Genomic DNA, 25,386 nt, shown 5'->3' on the forward strand with positions numbered 1-25,386 from the left:
ACTCATTTAAACACTGTAGAAGCAGGAGGAATATCTGCATGAACTGCCACCTTGTACCTACAGCAACAAGAAAGTTGCAAAGCCCATTGAAAATAAAAGACATTACTCATTTTTAATGGTCTTTCTAAAGAAGAAATGGTTACATTTTGCATCAGTGGAGATTCCATCTCAATCCTAACCAGTGAAAAGGAAAGATTAAGTTTCATTCAGCAGCACGGTCATCCAACAGATCATTATAACCAGCTATCAGATACACAGAAACCCCAGATTTGCCAGAAATAGCAGGGAAATGACACATATTTGGTCTATCCTATTGTATGGCCAACAGCATCCAAGGTCTGTTTATAATGTGCAGTGTGCACGTATTTGGGATTGTATCCTGAATATCTATCTAGAAATAACACAGCTCTGAAGAAAGAATGAAAGAACATGAATACAATCTGTGCCAGTAAGCATTATCTTTAGGTGTCTGGCTAAAACTGTGAAGATTAAACTAATCCCCAACTGTGGGATTAGGACAGATCTTCCTCACATCAAACTATCAGGGACCAGCACCAGAAAGGAACCAGCACCACCCTCTGCAACATGGCACGATTTACTTACCAGAATCCTCTGGATATACCAAATGAGTTCCTGCCACTTACGGGACTTCAGGCATTTAAGGTGCCCTTGGTCTCCTCTCGTCATTATTGACAGCATGCTAAAGTTTAGTTCCCTCATGTTAAACACTGTCAAAAGACAGCTAACTGGGTGAAATTTAATGTGAGAGTTTGATATCTCAATTCAAATAGATAAGAAGTCTTACGTTGTATTATCTTGTTAGGCCATATGAGTTAATTGGTATCACTTTGAGCCAACAACAATGTCTCTCTCCACCACTGCAGTTTCACTGTCATTTCAATAAATAGTTTCACAGCCAGTTGCATGCATGGGTTTAAAAATAATAATTCTGAAATTGCTAAACCTGAAGTAGTAGGCTGGATTCATCCATGTAGGACCTAAACTCTGAGCTCTTCAATTTCATTTTTTGTGCTTAAGCAGGCTGCCTCACCAGAGGCACACTAGGGACTATGTTTTCATGACTATACAAGCTGTATACGTGCATGCTCACAAATCCAATAAATTATACGGCCATGTATTTAACAAGGTATAATATATTTTCCTGTAAACAGAGGAAGAGTTTACTCAAATTAACAAAAGAACTCAAAAAAATAGTCAAGTCCGTCTGCTTACCACGCTTGAACTTTAGGATTTGTTTAGAAGCACTGCTCAGATGTAACTTGCCTAACAATATAATCGACAGTTCAAACATAACACAGCTGAAATTTAAATGAAATATGAAGCTAGTATCTGTGCTGGTTTGCTTAAAAAGCTTCAGACGGGAAAAAATACTCGCAAGTAAGATTTGTTTCAATGATACACATGAATTACTGAGTACGATACCAACACCAACAATGTTATCTTTACCAAAGTGATACAAAAGTAAGACTTTGACTCAAAGTCTCCATTGACTCAAAAGTGGATAGTACAAAAGCACTTTTCTCCATACCAGAAAAGGCAAATATGTAAGTCTATTCTATACCAGACTTACCAGCATGGCATTAACTGACACTAAGTCCCCTGAACAGCCTGGACAGATTTTCAGTGACAGAAACACCAGTTAGGATTCTAAGGTGTTTGTTTTCAAAAAACACAAGACCTTGCACATCATCTATCTTGTTTTTATTACTGTACTGTCTCACACTGCTTTTCCTGAGCATGCGCAGCACCACCTACTTTTAGTCAGGGATTTTTTGTCATGGGGTTGTTTGTGTTGGGGTTTTTGGGGGTTTTTTTTTGGTTTTGGGGTTTTTTTTTCGGGGGTGGGGGCAGAGGGTTTAAATGGCTACACCTTCCTCTTCATTTCCATAGAGGGAGTGGGTACCTTCCCCAAAAAAGAGCAGGGACTGAATGCTATCTTGTCTACAACGAGTGCAGATAAAGCAAAGAGCAAAATCTTCCGGTTCCTCACCCTGCTCTGGTTCCCCAAACTCTGCATGTTTTAAGGATCAGGCACCATGTAGTGCTAAGGAATCTACAGTTAACACTAGAGAAACAGTCTCATTTCCCAATTTGATTACATCTGTACAGCTCCTGATTTTGTAGGTTCAGAAAAAAACCTTGAGCTGAAGGCTGAAAGATCAAGTTCTTTACCTCTGAGATGTTAGTAACATGTTTACATTCAGAAAGCTTGGAGACCTTTCTTTGAAAAGCAAATGAAAAAAGCAAACACAGGATTAAGTTTTAAGACCCATGTGGTCTATCCCAGGGAAGGGCTGTACAATGAGTATTCTCTCAGCTCAGCAGCTTTGAATACTTCAGATGGAATCACACAGCCAATTTAGTCACGTATTTATGCAGATGTGCCACAGATTTAAGCATTTAATTCTAGATGGTAGAGATCCAAGGCTAAAATAAGCTCTGCATTTCCTGGATATGCCAGGAAGAAATTAAAACCTCAAGTTGAGCACTGAAATGGGTCACCTACTCACTGAGCAAAATATTCTCACAAGTAGGCTGTAACACAAAAGATGAACATTATTTCCCAAAATCATTGCCAAGATCACAATTAACTTTGCATTGCCTTCACTAGAATCTAGGTCTGCAGCTGAGCTGCAGGTGAGATGTCAGTATATAGAAGCTTTCAGGGTTAGATACAGAAAGTAAGCAGACTAAATCCTTTTGTGAGACTGTGGTAGGATTTTACAGACCCAGCTTAATAATTAAATAGGATTCAGACAGGATCTTATCTTCAGATATCTGGTCTCCCTCTTTTCCCTTCAGCACAGCTGAATGGAAATACCCATTGTAATAACTTTTGCCAGAACACAATGGGTTTTTAAGCAGTCACCACTTTGAAAAGTAGGTAATGTCTTGAACCCGCCAAACTATTAATATCTGTTTCACTGTGCATTACAGACACCTTTGAAATAAAATTCATTACTTCTGTCTGTCACTAATGGGGCACTATCAATGCAGAGAAGTGAGTACTGTCCAAAACTCTGCATTAGTCAGTAGTCTCAAGTACATCATATGACAGCAATAGGTATTGTACACAATAAGAACGTATCAAAGACAGGTTGACCACACACCACCAAACATATGTATTTTTCAGGTGCTTACTTTCACAGGAGAAGGGAGGAGATGGGTAGGTTTAGAGCTGCCACACCAAAGAAAGGGAAATGCAATTGCTGATAACTGAAGGGACAGCCTGTGCTCCTGCAAGCACATTCTGCAAGGAGAAGATACTTGAAAACTCAGATCTGACAGGTATTTTAAAAGACAAAAAAAAAAAGCTGTAAGGAATTTCAAGCATGCTTCAGCTGGAAGATCCACTCTTCTCATACATACCATCTCCATGCAAGCGAAAGGGCATTCACCAGTTTTCCTAAGCTCAGCACATACAACAAGAGGACTATGACTGGGGGGAAAAAAACAACCAAACAACTATGAGATGTAATCTATAAAAATGGTTGAGAGATTAGGGTTTCTCCAGATTAATTTTTACTTTTTCTTTTACCACAAGAAAAATAATAAAAAGGAGCTTCTTTGAAGACCATATGCAGGAAGGCCAGCTGTGTCAGTCACGCGCATCCTTCCACTTTCTCTAAAAAGAAGAGCTATGATTTCAAACACATTCCTATGTACTGCCAGGTGTGAAAAACCCTACAGCCTAGAGCCGCACTGAAAAGGCCATTTCAATTTCATTTATTACTTTCACACACCAGAGCTGCCGAACAGGCAAACACCACAGAGGGACTTTAAGTTTTTAAACAGAAATGCTTATTCAAGTCAGGCTCGTGTAGAACTAAAGGTCCACACCGCCTTTACGTTCACTTAAGCAACCAGAGTCATCAGATGATAACTTAGAAGCTGTTGGTAACAAGAACAGATCTTGATATCTGGTTATTTAATATACTACTACATTTCAGTAAGCTCCCTCTCAATTAACACATGTAATGGGGCCTGTATTTAGTTACAGCAGTGCATGAGACAGCTATGGGGTAAAACACCACAGTCGGTGCTGAATTCACCTTGTCCAGGACAGGACAGATCTGTTTGGGCTGCTGTCAAGAGATGGAGTTTGCTGGAGCTGACCGTTCTGGTACTGAGTTAGTCTAATCCTTGCTTGCACATCTTCATGTTCCACCACATTACAAAGCGAAGATGTAAGCAAAGACAGCCGAATACCCAGGCAAGCCTGGAGACAGACGAGTTGCTATACGATCTCTTGGCTACTCTCCTTTGATTACCCCATACTTAACAGAAGGCTACTCAGCCCTCTTGTGCGTCTGAGTTGCACCTAAACAGTCCTGCCTACCACCCCTGTCCAACTCTTCATTCTTGGTATATCGTTACAGAGTCTGTTCTCTTCGTTACAGCTGCATCACATAAAATAATCCTTGAATAAAGCAGACTTACACCTGTTATATCGAGAGCAAAAATTGGCCCTCCATGGTGAAATCCAGTATCTTCTACTACACATTTAGAGCCAATTCCCTCTTTATTAAAAAAAAGTAACATTATAACATAAAAGCAGGAATAAAAATAGTTTCTAAAAAATAAAAGCATTTATAAACAGAGCAGGAATTCATATTTCTAGTCATTTGACATCCATTTCTTCAATCTATGGATACCTCCACACAATACATATTAAACAACCTGGTAGGAGGCATTGCTGTGAAGATCAAAACCACAAAAGAATACACGGTGCCTACCTCTAATAATTTAAGATAAGGCACAACAGGTTCATGTAACATTTTATAGGAGAACAGAGGGGAGTGAGGGACAACAGTGTTCCAAAATTAACTCTCATTTTTGCTGTTAGCTATTGCTGACTTTGATTGCCACAGATCATTAACAAGTTCTTAGACCAAATGAAAAGCAGTCAGAAATAAAATGAGAAAAAACAACCCTGGGGTTATACTTGAAATGAGAAAAATGCACATATTTTTAACCAGATGGTTTTCCCTCTGAGTTATAAGCTTTTATAATATTATGCAGAGTAATGATTTCATGAGTATTACTACTCTCTTGCTTGAACACATTTTTAAATTCTAAGAAAACCTAACTGCTGCATCACCTGCATCAGAGACTTTCAGGAAACGTTAAGAATCAGTATACTGGTCCCTCCAGTGTCAACCTGTTTATTGACCAGCAGTTTATTGACCTGTTTATTGACCCTTGTAAGAGCCTCTGGGTGTGACATAAACCTGAAGTAACAGCAGACTAGCAGATGGAAAAATCCTGGCTATAGTAACTTCATTCTTTTCTGAACGTGCAGACTTACCCCCTCCCTAAGTCAGGGATAACACCATAGACTCCCTCCACCAAACTTTAGGCACTCGAATGAAACACCTCTTGAAGTTATTAATGAAAGATAAACATGACCTGTGCTAGATAAGGCCTTTACAAAGCTATGAAGCACCAATAACCACAGGTAAGAGCTCAGTTGCCAAAGGACCCTTTTAGAGGTCTTTAGAAAAATTACTCTAACCTTTAGCAGGCTGGACCACCCTCCTGAGCAGCCATGCTCCCACTTCAAGATCCTTGGGTAAATATCTAAAATAAACCCATATGAATTCAGTTCTAAGAGCACTGGTTTGAAGCATGAACAAAACTAAAATCGGTGTCCATACATCTCTCCAAATGCACCTGTTTTCATTCAGACTCTCCTTAAAATGCTGCCAACCGAATCAGCAATATAAAACCATCAGACAGCTTCCCGTCCTACTTAAGCAGTCCACAGGAAAGCATAGTAAACATCTGCGACTTGATCTCTTTCAAAACAAAGACAGGACATCAGCCCTCATCAAAATGCCATATGGTGGTGCCAACCTATGTTTCATGTCTTTCTGAGAACCGGTTTCTCAGAAACAGGGGAGCACAAATATTTGGCCTTCTAATTCATAGCAAAGAATTATTTTACGAGGCATTTCAGTAAATGAGGGTAGCATATCAAATAACGTTTCTAAAAAGTACAAGAGCAAGTTGCTATGTATTTTTCAGCAATAATTAACTGACCATCAACTTTGCAAATGCCACTTACTTACTTTCATATGAGAACTGCTTTCTCTCTTGTTCCAACATGCAACAGCCTGACAGAACACGACTGCAAACAGTTTTCCAGATCATTGTCCTTGGACTCAAGTACAAGCTGTATTAATGTTCTTTTCCCCAGTGTTAAATGTTTTTGATAGCTAAGAGAAAGGCTCCATAGTGTAAGAGCTAGTTGCTAGATGAGGGCATCCCACTGTGGGCTGTATTTGGCACTTCTTTCCTATAATGTGAAAGCATGACACCCATTAGTATAATTGGGATTTACAAGCCTGCACAATGAAGCAAAACTTATAAAAGACCCAAGAGAGTGAACATAAGCTATCATCAACAGGGATGAATTTGACGCATAAGCCATAATGCCGCTACTACAGCGTTTCTGGCTTTCATGAAAAACAAAATTCTTAGTATTGTTTGGTATTCATATAGTTCATCTATTTCGTGCTTTTATCTCATTAGTTTTAAAAGTGAAAAGCCAAAATAAACAAAGTCATCCTAAAACATCATACAGCCTCACATTAATTAAAAAAAAAAATTCTTTGAAAGGGAGCAATTGATGGAATAATACCTGCAGGGAGACAGATGTGCAGGTCTTAATTTCTTTGGCTTTCTTGTTAGCTATTTTAAAGGATCAACCCTATGAGGACGGCACACTTTGAATAACTTATTTTCTCTGAACTACACTTATGAAAGAATATTTTTAGAAGAGTCTATTTCTTTTTAATGCTGCTCAAAAGCAGGTAAATCTAAGCCATGGTTCTGCATCTGTCCAGTAGAACTTGGCTTCTCTCATGTCTAAACTGAGTTCAAACACAATGGCTTATCTGCCCGAAAAGCTGCCCACATACTGCTGTGTTATTTTAACTCATACTGTCCTTGCAATCTTATCCTAATACACTGCAACTACCATACATCTGTTTACATTCATGAACAAGTCATGCTACCTGACTAGCCAAAAGCAAGGACTGGGATTTACAAGTTTCCCCTAGAAGTATCCTCAAGCAAAATGAACAGCTGCTCAGGTCAGCAGAGAGGAAGAGTTAAAGAATTCAGTTGAGGTAGACATCTACCTTGTCTATATCCTTTCTAGCCCTCAGACTGTGATTACAAAGCCAGTGAAACACAAATATAACATACCTATTGGAAATGAAACTACAAATGTAACTTCTGGTCTGTTATTAAATGGAGATGATGGAACTGTTGACACACAGAAGACACCCAGGGAAAAAAAAAAGCCACAATTGTTTATCAAAATGTTCTTGTTTTCTACATGGGAAGACAGACTTGTAATGTAGTCATACTATTTCTACTTCAAAAATAACTAAGGAAGATGTTAAAGAACAACTCCTAACCCTTGGCACTTTTAGGGCCAGCAAGTTTTGATAACTTGTACCCAAGAGTTGTAAAAGGGAAGGTCAAGAACTGTGTGGGAATTTCACAGTGTTGTTCAATAAATGTTGGAACAAGAGAAATTTTCCCAAGAACTAATAAAGTCAATGCTGGGATAGTATCTACTGAGGGCACACAGCACAACGTAGGACATCACAGTCATGTCAGCTTGACATGATTCAGGGTGGGCAGGGAGGGAAAGAAGGAAGGACAGCTGATATTAACCAGACTAGTAAAGAGCTAACAGCAGGAAATATGGCCAAAGCCAACTTTATAAACAACAGATCCTATCTAATGAGATTACAATTTTTACATTTTCTAATCAGATTTCCTAATGAGATTACAAGTTTGACCAGTGAAAGATACAGTATGCTTATGACACATTTAGGCTTTGTAAAGCATTTATCTTGGCACATTTTGATGAAGAATGATTTAAAAGAAAATCAATGCTATACACATTCCACTGATTCAAAACCTGGCTAACTGAGAGAGCTTAAGATACAATTATAAATGAGGAGCCATTATCAAGCAGGTACATTTCTACCAAAACCCTTCAGAGGTATCAATTTTGCCCCTCCGGGACTGAACATTCTTACAAAGATTTGAAAGATGACACGAAAACGTTACTGGTGCCGTCTGTAGATAATACAAAGACTGAGGGAATCAGGAGGACAGGTAACAAACACACAACCACCAGAGCCATTTGTAGTCTGAGCTCCAGGAAACAGCACAAATTTCTCCTATGTTCAAACAAAAAGTCACATAACAGAGAAATTAAGCCTCAGGAAATAAGGCTGTAGTCTGCAAAGCAGCAACTCTGAGACTCTTGGTGTCACCTTAGAGTGGCTGAACACTAGCTCTTAACAGACCTCTGCAGTCAAAAGGGTTACCACAACCCTGGGAGACACACAACAGGATCTCGGAATCTCTCCTGGCACTGCCATCTATTGCTGCAGGGGCCTGCTTAAGTCTCTGCCAACTCTGCTTTGCCTGAGCAATACATTTACTCACTTTCACCAATATCCAGGCTTCTCTCAGCACAGAAAAGCTTTGCTAGAAAGCAGGTACCAGGCTAGCAGTGCTTTCTTTTTTCAGAGCTGCCACACCAAATGACAAGAAAAAGTATACACTTCAAAATTGCATGTTGCTGCCTACCATCATACAGTAAGCAATATGACAGTTCATATTTTTCTCTCTGGTCTTTTTGTTTTCAGCTGCCTGTACAGTTAGATCCTTACTTATACAAGCTATACTTCCTACAACCTCGTTATTCATCCATCTGCCAGTGCCAATTTGCTCACATCAGCAGGCTAGGTTACGTTTCCTCAAAAATGAAGAAAAATACATCTTTCTCTGTGGCACAAGAGCTGCCATTGCTTTACCCTTCTCTCAATCTTTGTATTTTGGCAAACCCAATGCAGCATTTATCTTTCTCTGCAAAGGCACACACCAGCTCCTGAAAATCAATGACCCAAACTGTTTAAACCTGTCCTCATTATCAGCCCTTCAATTACAATTCATTGACGTGTGTTTCTGAAGTGGCAAGCACTTCGTATTTTTAGGACAGAGTACAGTGGGCAGAGTAAGAGGAAGGCACGTGTGGCAGGTCAGGAAAATATCCTATGAATTTCAAATCAGGCTCAAGTCAGCCCAGTCCTAAGGACATGAACTTGCTATTTTTCCCAGTAAACTCAAAAGCATTGCCATGCTTGCAGGAACAGTCTACATATAAAACAAACTGCTTGAAAATTAACTTTGATTTGATTTCCAGGGGATTCTTCCCAACTGCCTGCTGCCTCTCCTATGGCTCGTTATTTCAATAAACATCAGCTGTGGCCTGCTACAGTTTTCTGTATGCAGAGAGATTCTGTTTTCCACCTCAAACTGAACAATATATACTAGATTTAAAAAAAAAAAAACAAAACAACAAAACAATAACAACAAAAAAACCCCCAACCATTGTGGATGTGAACTCCATGTTCTGGGTAGGATGCAGTAATTAAAACAGCAAACTGTCTGCTCTGATAACAGAAGTGGGGAGTGTGCTGGTCTTGCATTCTCATGGCAGGCATCCACTTTCCACAGCCACATATGCCTCGTGAACCACAGCAATACGAAACAGTCTCAACTGCAGCAAGCAGACTTCCAGCATTCACGTGTACCACCTTCACTGGTAATCTGCACCCCCCCCCCCTCACAGCATCAGGATACCATTCCTAAATGTCCCACTTCCTGCTCCATCCCATCCCTGGCTTCTCCTGCCTGTCTCTTCTAGTTCTTACAGAGCTTATCAGACACACTTCCTGATTTCTCTCATGGGTTTGAAAGCTTTCCTGTACCTTTACTTCTATCATTAGTAGTCACATAGACACGTAGTACACTTCAAATTTTCTCCTAAGCATCAACTCCAGTTTCAAATGGTACTGAACTATATTTAATAGGGCCAACTAGATACCAACACTACTTCTGCATACAGTTCTTGACAAGACCACAAAAGTAACCCAAGCTATGTTGAAAATCCTGAAGTGATACTCTTCAGTAAAATGCTTAGTCAGATTGTAGACCCTGCCCTCGTGTGACAACTGTGTTGTCTAATAATCCTACAAAAACGGAAAAATTATTTAGAAGCACTACATTCTTGCTTCATTATACACAAGGAAATCTGTATCAACATGCAGCCAAAGATCTAAAGTTGCTCTGAGCATATGAAAACATTCAACATCACACTCTGGTGTTTACCCTTTTCTTGGCTGTGCAACAAGAGCAGAATTTGGCCCTTAGCTGTGACTGACTTTTGCAAATATTCTTATGAGTTTTTATGGCTCAGAAAATGTTGTTTTGCTTATGACAAAAATCCCTGCTCTTCTCATACTCCAAAACCTCCTGGAGATACTACGCCAAACTGTTGCTGTACTACTGCTTAATTAGCCCTTGTACAGAGTAAATTCATGTGCAAAACCAAACACTTTGCATTTAAACACTGCCTTTAATTTGTATTTCACAACTGGATTGGGCAGGCAGCAACTGGGCTGACTGGGCAGAGGAGCCAGCTGGCCAGTTTGTGGGAGCCAGGAAACCTGCCAGAGACTGACAAGATTCACCACTGGCTTCTGCCCACAGAGGTAGCCAAGAAAATACAGCAAGGTACCCAGCAGCCGTGGGCACCCACTACACCTGCTCATCCTGCTGCCCAGCTGTAGCTAATTGCTCCTCCACTCCCAGCCCTGACCCCACCACTTCTTCTTGGCTCTAGTGGGAGCAGTTCTACCCATTTTACAGATTAAAAAAATCTGGCACAGTTAATGAGTCAGAAACAACAGAGTAAATTATCTGGGACTACTGTCTCTTTTCCTACTGTAACCACAGCATGAAACTGCCCCTCTGGGTAAATCTTTGCTCTAATAACATGAAATACAACATAAAGAACTGTGTTACAAGTCAGCCATTAAGTTTACGCCGCTGCAGAAGACAGTACAGAGCACATTTCATTCTTTGATGTTATAGTAATACAGAAAACCAGAGATGGTCTTTGTCTCAGCCCCTGTACAAGACAGATCTGGAAGCACTACCAGAGTACTTTCTGTGATGCAGTCCAACACTTACACAGAGCCAAACAATTAGAATTTCTTGTTGTCAGCATCAAGTTCACCTCTCTCTGTTCTTACCACAGTCCTTGGAGCACAAATTAGCCTTTCAGAAATAAAAAAAGCAGAGCCTACAGAGTAAGCACCATGTCTGCTGTCTGACTAAAGCCAATGCAAGTCTATACAGAAAAGAATCCTAGCCAGGAAGTAAAGAGTTTGCTGCTTCACATACTTGCCCAGTAACTTCTTAAAGTGAAAGGTGACCCCAAAAGCCTTTCCAGCCCTGGCAAACTCCTCAGAAAATAATTCTCTAGTTAATCTCATTCTTATGTTGCCGAATTTAGCATGCAAGTACAGGATGCCCAGGCTTCTCTCTCTGCAACTCCAGTGCACTGCGATCAGGTAACAAACCAATGTAAGAGACACTATCTTATTTCAGCAACAGAAGGCAGTGAATTTGAGTCCTTCATGAAATCGACACCAAGACGACACGTGATAGTACTAGAAACTGTAGTACTATTAAGCCTTTTGGACAAAGGGTTAGTGAGCTTCAGGGGATTCTGGGCAGCACCTATAGTCACTCCCAGCTTACTCCGCTCTTGCTGACATGCAAGGATATGGCCCTGGGAGACACCAACAAAAGATGGTAGGCAGTAATTGCAGCCTATCTAATTACAAAAGTCAGAGGCTGTTTTAGAGTAACTCATCCTCCCCGCCATCCCTTCACTCCCTCAATGTACAAGCCCTCTGCTCTCAATCAGCCTTCTCCTACAACCAAACATTTCTCATACCCCACAAAGGCACCACAGCACTTTGCTGAAGAGAAAAAAGGGTGCCACCGACTGCAGGGAGGTAAGGGGGTGCCCAGCCTACCTCCAAACACACCATCCTCCTCATTTTTGGACTGGAGAGGTCATGCAAGCAGCTGGCCCCAGCTGCAAGCAGGGGTCAAAGGGAGCGTCAAAAGCCAGAACAAGCAATGAAGAGAAGAGGGCTGAGCTGCACCACACAGAGCAGCGTTTGGCAGATGGGAGTCACACCTAAAAGCTGGTATTACGCTACAGAATTGCACTTATAAAGCAACGCAGCATCAGTATGTCATCCCCAAAGGGACAAAAGGGGTCTTATGACAAAGTTATGTGAAGACAGAGATGTTAATTTGCTTTAGACATCATATACTCTAAGGTATGGCTAATGGATACAAAATACTGTAGCAAGTACAGTCGGACACAAGCAAAGGGAAAATTTTAAGAGGACTTTTTTCTTGTTTGGTATTTGGAAAAACAATTATGGTGGACTCATGCTCTTTAGGGCATCCTGCCTGAATGATCCAGCAACCCTCACCACTCTCGTCAGACATTGTTCTTTTGAATGAATATTGGCCAAGAAGATGTGATCGTAAGGAGGGAGGAAAAAAACTTCCTGAGGCTTGCCCCATTCAGCATCTCCAGAATGCTGATGCTCACAGACGCTGCTTTTATCAGGCCATGCTTGGCCAAGTATGGCAGAGCATCCCACACAATCACTGCTCCCCAGAGTTCACCATCTACAGCGGACAGGTATGAAATGTATTTGTATAGGTAGGTTATCTCAGAACAGGACAAAGAAAGAGGTTATGAAAACCTCCTAAGCCCTGTCTGGAACTCATGCTTGCCTCCTCCCTTTCACTGCATCAAATGCCAAAGCACTACACCCTTAACATGCCAGTGTACTGAGATGCTCTCTCCTGCTTTTTTGAGCTAGACACTCCAGTAACCTATCCTTAGTTCTCCTGAAGGAAAGAGGTTGGGCAAAAGTCTGATGAGGAAAGGATGATACTTGATCAGGTCCAGAGTGCAGAGTCCTCATGCAAACCCTGTTTTCAGGATCCATTTCATTTTCTCTTGCTGTAAACCAGTAGTGATCAGTAGAGAAACACTTAATACTAGGGAACACAAATGCCCCAGATGGGAAGGCAGACAGGACAGCCTCAAAAAACCCATTTTCAAATATGCTTTTTACCCAGAACAATGTTTTCTACCACAACCAGCAGGAAAGAGGTTAACGCTATGCCAGACTCCACAGCTGCAATGCTGTGGCATCCACACCCTGCTGCCCTTGACTGAAAGTACCAGAGAATTATGCCACAACACCTCTGAAAAGCAGGGCACATTTCAGGCATTTTGCTGTTCTTCTAAAAGGTCTTCAGCCGTTTCTAAGTTCTGCTGCAGCCTCTCTAAATATCTGTGTTCCCAAATAAAGCCACTGGCAAGTGGATGCTCCTGATGCATACCAATGCAAAGCGCTCCCTGACACAAGCCCTACAGAAATATTGCTGTGCTCGCTGTCCTTTAGACGTAGACACACTGCACTGCCTCAGCTTCTGTATATAACAGATCCCAGACAACTGAACTTTATGGCTGCCAAGATCTTTTCTCTGTGATCAGTTACATGAACACCCTCTCCTTTTTTTTTTTTTTCCTTAGAGTTCTGTCTCTCCTTTACTTCTTCTCTCCTCTGTCTCCCTGTTTTACCCATGAGTGTGTTAATTTATCTCATGTTAGGTGTCTCACTTGGTCCAGAAGTCTTTCGGGTATTTGGGGGGGGGGGGGGGGGGGGCTTATACTTGTGAAAGGTGCTGGTTTTAATTATTTATATCAATTGCATTATCTGGACTCATACCAAATACAGGCACACTGTACCCTGTAGAATTACCTTCACTTCAGCCTTTATATCCTTAAAAGAAAGATAAAGTTGAAGTGAACAAAGGCCACTTGTGAAGGAGATAAGTTGTTTATCAATCAGATTTCAGAGTAGTGCTAAAAGGGAACGTCTTAACTGATTGGAATCCTACCCTCAGATAGATCCAAGTATGCCTAAATTATCTCCCGCAGTTACCTAATCTCTTGTGCTCCAATTTCAAAGCTTATTGACTTTTTCTCAGTTTCCCAGGTCTTCCCAAGAATGTTAGCCTGCTTGTTCCAAGAAAAGTCTGTGAATCCTCACACACCACTCTGGTCTGAATACCCAAAACAGTACTCAGGCAGCTAGAAATAGGACTTGAAGGGAAACCCTGAATCAACAAATCCAGTTACCAGTTCTCCATCGCATATACTAAGTCTCACATACGAACAGCAGGACTGGCTCACATCAACATCTCTCTCCCCATCCTGTTTCCCAGAACTGCCAAATGCAGACACTTGGAGAATAGTAAAATAGGACGTGGTACTTCCCACTAGTTCTTTCCATGCCTTTTTTAAACTGAGGGACGAGAAATGCCTGGTGTATTCTAAGTGAATCCTTAGCCATATTTTCCCATATTTTTCTAATATCTGCTCAATCCTAGGATTTTTTTTCTTTTTTTTTTTCCCAAGGTAATATCTTGCTAGTAGTAAACTATAAAAAACCCAAACTATAAAGCAAGTATATTCAAGCCTTGGTCTTACACTTCCAACAGATGAGCTCTGAAAAGCAGAAATTCCTATTATTTGCTAAATTTATGACTTCACACTCCAGACTATGACACTTAAATTTCCCCCCCCTGCAATTTCAAGTCTAACATAACCTATTTCAATGATACAGCATCCCAGTCCTTCTCTGTACTGATGACACTTTTCAGCTCTGCATCTTAAGCAAAGTTCATCTCACACGTTCCTTATTCTTGTCCCATGAGTATCAATGAAAATTTTGAATAAAAGCAGCCCCAGAACAGAGACTTAAGGGACTATGTGAACAGTCTTACTTCTCCCAATAATTTCCCCTCACTTGATATCCTCTAGATTTATGAAGCCATGCAATTCAGTGGACTTACTTAAAATCTTTGCTGTGGTATTTAAAGTTTTATTGGCTTCTTTCTCCAGTACTCCAGAAAAGAAGTTACTGTTGACCTGTGGTACATCTGTCTCCACACACTGCCACTAGCCCTGCAAGTAGGTTTCATGCACACGAGAAGGTTTCTGCCATCTGTTCTATGCTGGGGTCTGTTACACACCCTGCCGCAGTCAGAAAACCTCTGCAATCACCAATTACCACCCCCTTGTCCTTAGGGATTGCATTCAGGTTCCTCTTTACCACTGCCAAATTAGACAAACTGGTCAGCTATTCTGCAATCAGTCAGATACTACATCCAAGAGAGCAATGAGCAATTCAGATAAGCTGAGTCAGCCAAGCTCAGCTCCCTTCCTAGTCAATGGATAGGAAGTGTTGCGGTGCCTAAAGCAGAACTGAGCATGGCTCATGTCTTGACACCAGACAGGAGAAAGCCAAGTACCACTGACCTGCATGTATATCCTGTTACTCCAGGTACACAGTGCTCTGAAATGCAGAGCTATCATTACGCTTGATCTGTGCCAAATACTGGAGAGTAAAAGCTACACAAAGATGCATACATACACATCTCGCCACATATATATCATTAGCCTGCTTAGCTGGATGCAACTGGTGGGTAGAAAGGATGAAAGGCAGTTCCCAAATGATTCTTCTCAGTCAGTAACACAGTGGTGCTTCACAGACTGTAGACATACCCCGTGAGTACACAAATTACAGTCCCGATTTAATTCTACAGTAGACAAATGATGGTGAGGAGTACTACTGAATTCTCTGTGGCACTGCTACAAACCTAACAGATAAATAGCTCAATCTACCGCTGTGGTCAGGTTAAACACCTGAAGAGACCTTGTCTTGCGTTAGCAGGTTTAAAAAAAAAGAAGGAAAAAAAAAAAAGAGAGAGGCCCTAAGCTTTAGTTTGCGGTTGGGTTGTGGAGTTTTTTGTTTGTTTTGGGGAGGTTTTCTGTTTTGGTTTTGTTTTGTTTTTAAATTAGATCAGTCTGATCTCCTGTCTTGAACAGAAACAGGACTCAAGTGACTTGCTCAGTCACAAAAATAGCCTGTATGAAGGCCGAGTCAGGAATGCCAATGGCAGACTGACAATTCACAAATTCCTACACTTCACAGAAATCCATCCACTTTGAGAGTCTGAGCTATTATGCCTCATGTGTTTTTCTAATTTGGACTTTTAACTCCCCCATCCATTTACAGGCTTTCTACATCACTGCGTCTCTGTGTTCTGCATCTTGAGTCTTCACACTGTGGTGTCCGGGTGAAGAATGGCTTCCCATGCAAGTGTTAGATGGTTCTTCATAGAACAGAACAGTTCAAAGAACAGAAATTCTTAGCAATGGGGACACACAGAACACTTGTCAAAGGATGAAAAACACAACTCAGTTTGGCCAACTTCAGTCTCCATAAAGAAGCTGGATGTAAACAAACTTGGCCGGTTTATATTTTAAAGTATCTAATTGTCATTCAAGCTCTTTGCAGAACACATTTCTTCATAAGAGTTACGATAATCAACTTAACTAGAAAAAGTACCATATAAAGCAACATTCATAGCCACGACATGAAGAGGCCATGCCAAAAGCTGCTCTGCTATCTTGCTGGAAGAACACATGTCCTAATTGCAAAAAAATGGCAAAAAAGGTAACACAATTGGCTTGGAGATCATAGTCCTTTCTAATGACCAGCAAAGCAGTTCAGAGCACTGCTACAAAACAAATTTGATGGCCTAAAGCCTCACCTGGGTAAACCAGTGTAGCTGGTGATCTGGTATTACATATTCAGCCTCTCTTTCAACACAGTCACTTTTCCTGGAAGACAGTGATTATTACTGCAAGCTGCGGCTTTGCAGTTAGTCATAGCTAATTTATGCTCTCCAGTTTCATTCCCTCCTTAGATCTGGATTGCCTCCCATGAGAACAGCAGTGGTCATTTAGCTTTATAAGTCTCCTTGGCATCTCTCTCCTGAATTCCTACTACTCTCAGACTTTTGAGCTCTTCTCCAAAGCCAAGTGAAACCCATTTCCTCATTTGGTAGAGAACACTTAATTGGATAACCAAGTGGCATGTTGTCCCTGTAGCTTAGCTAGCAATAAAATAAGAAACACACATTTCTCTGGGTAAGGAGAAACCGGTACTATTCTAATTTATCCCTTTTTTCTGGCTGTTGGGACTGGGGCCCTACTTTGAAGAAATAGTAGTAGCTTCCTCTATGCATTTCGATGCAAAAAAGGTTAAATGCACCTGCCATTTTTTGACAAGCGTCTGCTACCAGGCTGTAATTTCACTAGGTTATATAAAGATACATTAAAAGCTGTCAGCAAGTACTGAGCTACTCTGAACTGACATGATGTAAAAATCTGTCGAGGGAAGAAATACGGCATCTCCCTTTGGTTATGAGTTATGAGGAAAAACACAACAGCTGTTGTAAAACGTGTAGGCAATGCAGTTCAAATGCTTTGGTGTCAACTATAGACATGGCCAAGACTGTTTAATGCAGATTAAGACCTAACAAGGCCCTTTGAGGACAAAGAGCAACACAAGACATCTAGATTTCATATGGAAAACAAAGCCAGAAAGAACTTATTTTTAAAATAAATCCTCAAACCTCATGGCAGCGATAACAGCCAATTCTTTTTTTCTATACCATGCACAACACAACTTTCAAGAGAAGGGCATCTATATTAACAACTAGATACAGCAAAAATACTCCGTGTTGGTGAAAACCTGTTCACATACCCTATGCCGTAAGAACACAAGAATGGCCAGACTGGATTAAAATAAAGATCCCTTAAAACCAGCAGCCTTCCTCTGGCAGCAGACAAGAGCAGGTTCTTATGGAAAGGCTGCAAGAACAGCACAAGGACGAAAGGACACAATCCCTGATCTCCAGATGTTCTGGCATTCTTCTGGTCAGGGAGTTCTCAAGTCAAAGGCTGCTTTCTCATCACTTTGCTGGAGCTTTCCTTCATCAGTTGCTCATTTGACCCAGTTACTATTCTGCCATCCAAGATATCTCATTGCCCGCCTATTTACCCACCTTCCAAGGTCAATTTAAACGACATATTATGTCTCACAGTTAGTAATTCAGCATTGTGGTATTAATTCCTTTTGAATAGCATCTTGTCTTAGTGATTTGTTGTTTTTCATTAAATAATGTAGCTTCTCTACTACGGCCATGTCTCCTTCAACCACTTCTTTTATTCTTACTTAGATACTTATTAACAGAATCTCAGGAAGGCTTCCTGATTCTGAAGCGTTTGAAAAAGTTCCCAATTTGTGCACCTTTAATGAGCTTTTCTTCAAGACTTTTTTTGCTTATGAACCAAGTTTTTCAGTTATTTTACCAGCTTGTACATTACTTTTCATTTTTTCCCCCACCAAATATAATTACTGCATTTGCAAGAACTAAATTTTAGGTTTCCTTTTACTTGCTTTTACTTCTTACTATTTATTCCCACCAGCTTTTAGTGTTTGATTTAAAAAAAAAAATAATAAAGACAATAATAATGAATTATCACTTGTTTAATGATATCTTCTTGGAAGCTAAAGACAAGTCCCATACAACTTAAGTATTTTACCCCTCTGGCTGTTTCTTTTTAAGCCTTCATCATTTTTAAGCAGTTTCCCTTCTAGAAGTTAAACACACTCAATGCAGACTCACACTAGATCTACAGGACTAGAAATCAGAGCTGCAACTCCAGCACAAGTTAATAGTTACAAATTGTTGCTTGTAATTATAACAGATCTTACAGTCCTAGTCTTAGATCCACTACCTTATATTCAGCACAGTGCTAACACAACATAAAGGTATTTTTCACCCTAGCAGAAGGACCCCTGACAGTCCCACTGTGAAAAAGAAATGATAATAAAGACTGAGAAACACAACATTGTTTCCTTTTTTTTAAAGTAATGAAATACAATGCATCATTAAGACGAGAACAGTTTCCTCTTCCTATTTGTTTTGCATACCTTAACACAGCAGAAAGACTGTGGAGGGCAAATACCACGTATTTAATACCTGTTTGTACAAACATAAATAATCTTCCTTGTCGGAATAGGACCACAGATGAAAGAAGTATTCACTGACAGCTATCATAATAATAACTGAGTTGGCTAAAGGAACTTAGCTAGAGGAAAGTGCAAATTAAATACAGCAAGCACAAGGGTAGTTATACTTTGGTAGCTGGTGTATTATGCCATGCTGCATAGCACACAAGGGTAAAAAAAATAAAAACACATCAGTGATGCTGCAAGGAGCAGTTTTATTCCATTCACATTTCCATGCTCCATTTAAGATGCTTAAGAACACAGCCATTGACTAAGAAGTGAGACCATTACGCCAGCTTTAATTGCCAAGGTAAAACAGGGACTACACATAAGACATCACTATAATTATTCATGAATCACGTCTGGAAGTCTTTTCTTCCAAGACATTAAATTTTCCCCTTCCTGAAGAAACAGCAGATTGGAAACCTACACACTCACCCCAGAGAGATCTCCAAATGCTTTTCGCCTCTTGTGCCCTCTATAAGGCAGGCTGCTGGGATCCACTGGTTTTATTCCATACACTGCTTTGCATTATACCACCACCCACCCCATCTAGTTTGTCAGCCATCTGCCAGCATACTGCCCTCTGTCAGAAGTGCTTCTTCATATGGCGACTCTGCTAAAGAAAAGGTATATTAAAAAATCCACCTTATAAAAAAAAGACTCTTTCCCACCCCCATGAGATGCAAGACTCAGCCCTATTTGTACTAAGTAATTTTTTTGTTCTTGTTTCATACTGATAACACCTGAAACTGTCAATCTCCAATGCAGTCCAGAGCACGAGGCACACATTACATTACCTTCAGCTGCAGACCGAAGGAACAACCCCATGTTTTGGCCTCCTTGCTTCTGGCTGAAGCACATTCTGAACACGCCATGTTTCCTGGCATGCAGGGCCAGCCATAGCAGCCCCTTCACACTGCCTAACCTCACCTGCCTCCTGTCTGATGCTTCCCACACCTGGCAAGCAGCAGCAGCAGCGCTGGGCACCAGCATAAGGGCAAGGGGGCATTACAGTTCCTTGTTACTCCACATGGCTGCCCAAACAGATCTAGACACTTAACTGGCTTCATGCAGCCCTCTCAAACATTAGTGCACTGCAAGAAGCAGGCATGCGATGTCTGCAGATGCTTGCTCAACCCTGTGGCCTTCATACAAATTTCTCACCTGCACCTTCCCGCCCCCAACTTATTATTATTCCAAAACTTACAGCCCAGTAGCGTATTCATGCCCTGAGCAGGAAGGGCTCCATGCCATGAAATGATATACAAAGGAACAGTGAAGGAGAGTCACACCTTATATTCACCAAGTACTCTTATTCAAGCTCTTTCTTCATTTAAGCGCCTGCAAGTGGGCAGAGTTCTGAGGGGTCTGAGCAGTCGCAGTACTGAGATTACTGTAGAGTTCACAGCACCAAACTGAATTTTAACCTAAATGCACTCAAGTCTGCAACTTACCCATATGCAATTATTATTTATATCTCAAGACACAGCCCCTCAAAGTCCCTGACAGTATTGACAGTGCAATGAAAATGCTGCCTTTTAAAACTTGTTACTAGATTGTCTGGGGCAAATGGTATACTTGACCTAGGAAGACTGATGATTTCTGGCTTATCAAAATACATTATTACCAGACAGTAACAGTTGTAGAGAGACACAATCTTCTTTCACTTAAAGGACCTGAGGAAAAAAAATATTAGCAGAAATTTAGGAAATTACATGCCAAGCTTGTTTGTTTTCAAATTAAGATGATGTTTCTGACTATAAACATTCACAGGTAACAACATTCCTCTGCCAATCTTGCAAATACAAATTTGATCCATTGTGGAATGCAAAAATGATTTGCAATTAATAGATTGCCACCACCGTGCAAATCATAAACAATAATTATGCAACATTCAAAACATCAAAGACCAGAAATATTTGCATGGGTGCACTACAATATCATGTCTGTCATTCAACACTGATAGAAACACAGCCCAAAAGAAAATTTCACTAGTTCAGCTGCCCCTGTAACAGGCAAAGTAGCCCCCAAAGTAACAGGCATCTAATCAGGGACTAATTAAACAAAATTTTTGAGATGGGAACAATGTTTGGGATTTGTTGTTAAATTACCTGGCATTCAGAAATATAAAGCTGAGGATTTTTTTCTGTCAATTCCCATCCCGCCTTAAAAAAATCCTGCAGATTGAAATCAACTAAAACAATGCCAAGAACAAAGTGGGAGAATTCTTTTCCAATAATTTCCATAATTCCAAAACATAAACTGTGTGCTACCTTTCATTTTAGGAAGTTATCCAAAATTACATAGAAAGGCAAAATCCTAAACAAAAATTTAGTTTTGGATCCAACTAAAGTTCCAGTTGAGATTATACTATGTGGGCATGTTCGGAAAAGGGGTGTGGGGGGAAATGTTTTGTTCAGTGACAAAACTCTCCAAATTAAATGTAGTTGATCTGAAGTTACTAAAAGCAATTACTCATAGTATACTTTTTGGCAGAGACATTTTTCTTAAGTGGTACACATGAATTGAAGTGTAATGAATTTCAGTAAGGGTGAAATGCTACCTACAATGTTATTCCAGCTCCGTAAGTATCCACCAAGGAGATTTATAGTAATACAAGTTATTTATATTTCTCTTGCTAACACAGAAGCATGTTAATTCTTAACAGACAAGTTTCTGCAAAAAGAAAATATTCCTTAGCAATTGTTTTTTTGCCAAAAACAAACATGCTTCGCCCCCCAGTACCTAATCCACTATTTGCTTGATCTGATCTAGTCATAAAGATAGTGGACCTGACTAGATCTTGATTTATCTATTTAATAAACTCAAACTTGGAGAAAATTTGGGGGAAGAGAAAATGAAGATAAAAACCACAGGTACCAAAAATAAAGAAAAACATTTGCTTAAACTATTAAGTTCCATTAAGCTCCAGAGCTATGGCCATGTTAATAATGTTGCAAAAGAATAACAAGAATTTTTTCTTCATGGCAATGTTCCTTGTGTTTACATTTTGATTAAAAATTAGTTTACAGTCAGTTATACAGGATATAACACAGCTATAATAAGTTACTCAGGAAAGTAAGGGACAAAGGACGACCGATGAACTTCAGAAAGCTCTCCCGAGCCTGAGCAACTGGACAAGAAGGAAGATGTAATTCACTGTAGATTAATGAAAATTGATAAAGCATGGCATGGTGAAGGGGAAAAGGCAGCAGAGAAATAATCCCAACCTTTGTGTATTAAAATGATGGGCTCTGACCTACCTGCTCCTGTGCAGAAATAGGAACCTGACCTGCCATTTTCATGGAAAAAAATTTTGGAATTATATAACAAGCCCATCTCAACAGCTGTCCAAAAATGCTGTGTCAAGCATTCAGAATTACCAAGAAACAAAAAAATAATGAATAATACACTATGCCACTGAGTAAACGATCTCAAACACTGTAGCTTCAGGAAGCAGCAAATGAAGCTGATAAAAAGCTAGTGAAAAACAAAAGAAGATACATCTAAATCCATTTTTAAGTGTTATGATTCACAGTAAAGATTCATGTTCCTAACACCAAGTGACTCAGGGGAGACCAAGAAAGTATGTGAAAGACTAATCCATCAATACATTCTCAATGAAGAAAACATACCCATATCACGAAATTTGATCTGAGTTGAAAAGAGAAGCAAGGATGAACAAACGGGAGATGTCCTACTGCCCTGTTCTTACTCTTCCCTAGATATTTACTTAGTCATTGTTGCAGAGAGGGTGCTGAATAAAACAGACATTTACCCTATCCACAGTCTCCATTCTAATGATTTTGATCAGATTTGGTCCATGACTGATCTAGATAAGGAAACTGAGTTAACATTGCATCCAAATAAACAGATATTAAAGTTTGGACTCAGCATTTAGAATCGTCTTTGTTTTAAATATATACATTTAAAAATGGAAAAAGAGTGGAATTTGAACAAAAGAAAACTTCAAATCAAAAACAGTGTCTGCATGAGCTTTTAGTGTGAGTTACAACTACAATGGATTTAGATCTACTCTTGGGATGTCCATGCATCAACAAGCCTAAGCAGCTTATTAGGGACTTGCTGTTTGCCACGAGAACTGGAATGCACAATGGATGTGTTTAAACATAGGCAATGTTTAGCCAAGACAACCAGCTTTTTTTATTACTACTTATTTACTTATTTATTTTTAAAGCTTATAATTTCAGGCGAGTCTTTCTCCAGAGCATGCCCTGGAGCCAGTGTGTATATAAAGCGCATAAATATCCCAGCCTACATTACTAAATACTTAAATTCTCTTGCCATTTACAAATGGGTTGGGAAAGTCCATTGTTAAGCGCCAGTTTCTGGAAAAAACCCAATATATTTGGCCATGGCTTGGTAATACCTGATACATACAACAGCACAGAAGCCTTCTCAGCACGCAGCACGGATCTGAAACCAAGAGCTTTAGCTGCAGTGTAAGTGTTCTGCAATGACAGAGCTACATATATGTATATACATTTGCATGTGTGTGTCTAATACAGGTGTATATATAACCGCGCCCTGATGCTGACATTGCTCAGGGACTGCAGCCGCTCCTCTCTGACAGACAAAGAGAATTGAAGAGGCAGGACCTGATCTTCAGGCTGCTGGTTTTCAGCTGGTGCCAGAAGCCAGGCTCACACAGCTGCGATAGAAGTACCACGAGCCCATCTATCCTCTAAGTGCAAGCAGTAGACCCAGACTATTTGGGTCTCTTGTTTACATCGCCATTGCTGTTCACCACCTAACATCCTGCCAACGTTTGCCTGCTCAGAACAGGAGCAAGATAGCCTTTTCTTGGTAATTTTCTTTTTTTGAACAGCTAGAAAATAAGGCATGCAATTGGCAAGATTTGTCCCTATTAATGTCACATTATATGCATCACTGACCTGGTATGTAGGAAAAGCTTCAGTTCTTCCCCTGTCTTCTGCTCATCATTAATGATTACATACAAAGCATGTGCTGTGATGGGCAGCAGGTACAGCACATTGTTAATATGGCAACCAGTGCAAACAATTCTGTTTACTTCCAAGCTGGACCGTTCCTTTCAGCATCATGAAAATGGATTAAAAAAAAAAAAAAACGTTCTATGAACAGCAGAACTATCAAAACGTCATTTCCCCACAGATTTGCTTCTCACATGCTCCATTTCCTCACTTAAAGTAATTTTCTCCAATCTGTCCTGAATCCATCAGCACTATCAGCTGGGCCAGGGGTAGGACTGCACCCTGCTTATAGTTATGCTGAGCCACTGGTCAACCTGTATGTGTTCATCCATCGTTTCACTGATCAAAAGTTCCCACCTTTACCTGCAAAATTCATAAGAACTTAGTGGCTTTGATAGATCCATTCCTCTTTCAGATTGGGCTCAATTTGGCCAACAACTTCCAAAGATACTAGAAGAGACAAAGAACAGACCATCTTACAAACCTCACATTATTAAGACTCAAGGCAAAATAGGTGTTATGTATATTTTTTATTTCTGGATTCATAACCTTTAGACTGAAGTCACAATCCCACAGTTTTCCCTCAGTAAATGAGACACGTTTTATAAAAAACACCACACTCATGAAATCATGAGTGAAGACTTTCAGGAAAAAAAAAAAAAAAAAAAAAAAAAAAAAAACCCGAACCCCACACACATACTTAGAAGATTCATTAAAAAGACTCATGGAAACTGGAAACATGATTGACAGCTCTGTATACTAACAATATTCCTAAGTAATTAGCAAATAAGTAGGTACAGATTTAAACAAGAGAGTAAGTCTTAAAACTATATATTAAAAAAAGAGCCTGCCTTTCCTATTCTCAAATAAGAGTTATCTTAAAGGAGCCAGACATTCTAATCCTGAATACTCCATTCAAATCAGTTCATACTGACTAACCCTTATTTTAACCTACCCCATCAATGACAGTTCCACTGAAATGTAACAACTACTTTATAAAAACTCTAGCCATACCCAGCTTCTGGGCTAACAACTTCATATTGGTTAAAGGTGACAAGGCCAAGACCAGGAGCCACAGACACAACCAGATTCTCATGTATTGAGATCACTGATGAGATTTGTTTGACCTGTCAATTAGAGTATTTTTGCAGACAAAAGACTGGGGGAAGGGAGCTGGCAGATGGATAGTTGAAGTTCAAAGACAAAGAAAAGGGATGGATATTAAAGTACTGCAGCAAATACTAGTCAAAGTTTGAATGATGAATCTGTTGGGGGAACAAAAAACCAAACCAAACAAAAAAACACCACCATACACCCTATCTTTGGATCATCTTAAAAAACCAAACAAAATAAACACACAAAAAAACCCCCGCACAACACAACACCAGTCAAGCAAGGAGAATATCCAGATATTTATTATTAAATGGAGAAAACAGGCAAAGCAAGCACGACATAGAACAGATGCAGGGAACAAATAC

The 25,386-nt window shown here is 40.1% G+C and overlaps 1 protein-coding gene across 5 annotated transcripts in view; it reads right to left on the minus strand.

The window, feature by feature from the left end:
- Positions 1-25,386, minus strand: part of ADAMTS12 (ADAM metallopeptidase with thrombospondin type 1 motif 12) — a 172,252-nt gene that overhangs the window by 134,396 nt on the left and 12,470 nt on the right. The window contains exons 2-4 of one of the 5 annotated variants that reach the window (XM_075527123.1): positions 20,563-20,611; positions 19,371-19,548; positions 6,089-6,319 (exon numbers count right to left, since the gene is read on the minus strand). The exons of 2 other annotated variants lie outside the window; for them this stretch is intronic. The gene's annotated coding sequence lies outside the window, so the exon portion shown is untranslated. Of the gene's footprint in view, positions 1-6,088; positions 6,320-19,370; positions 19,552-20,562; positions 20,612-25,386 lie in introns of all 5 variants that reach the window. 2 more of the 5 variants (XM_075527125.1, XM_075527124.1) reach the window with 2 other exon arrangements.

Source organism: Mycteria americana, chromosome Z (genome assembly GCF_035582795.1).
Source record: "Mycteria americana isolate JAX WOST 10 ecotype Jacksonville Zoo and Gardens chromosome Z, USCA_MyAme_1.0, whole genome shotgun sequence".
Taxonomy (NCBI): Eukaryota; Metazoa; Chordata; class Aves; order Ciconiiformes; family Ciconiidae; genus Mycteria; species Mycteria americana.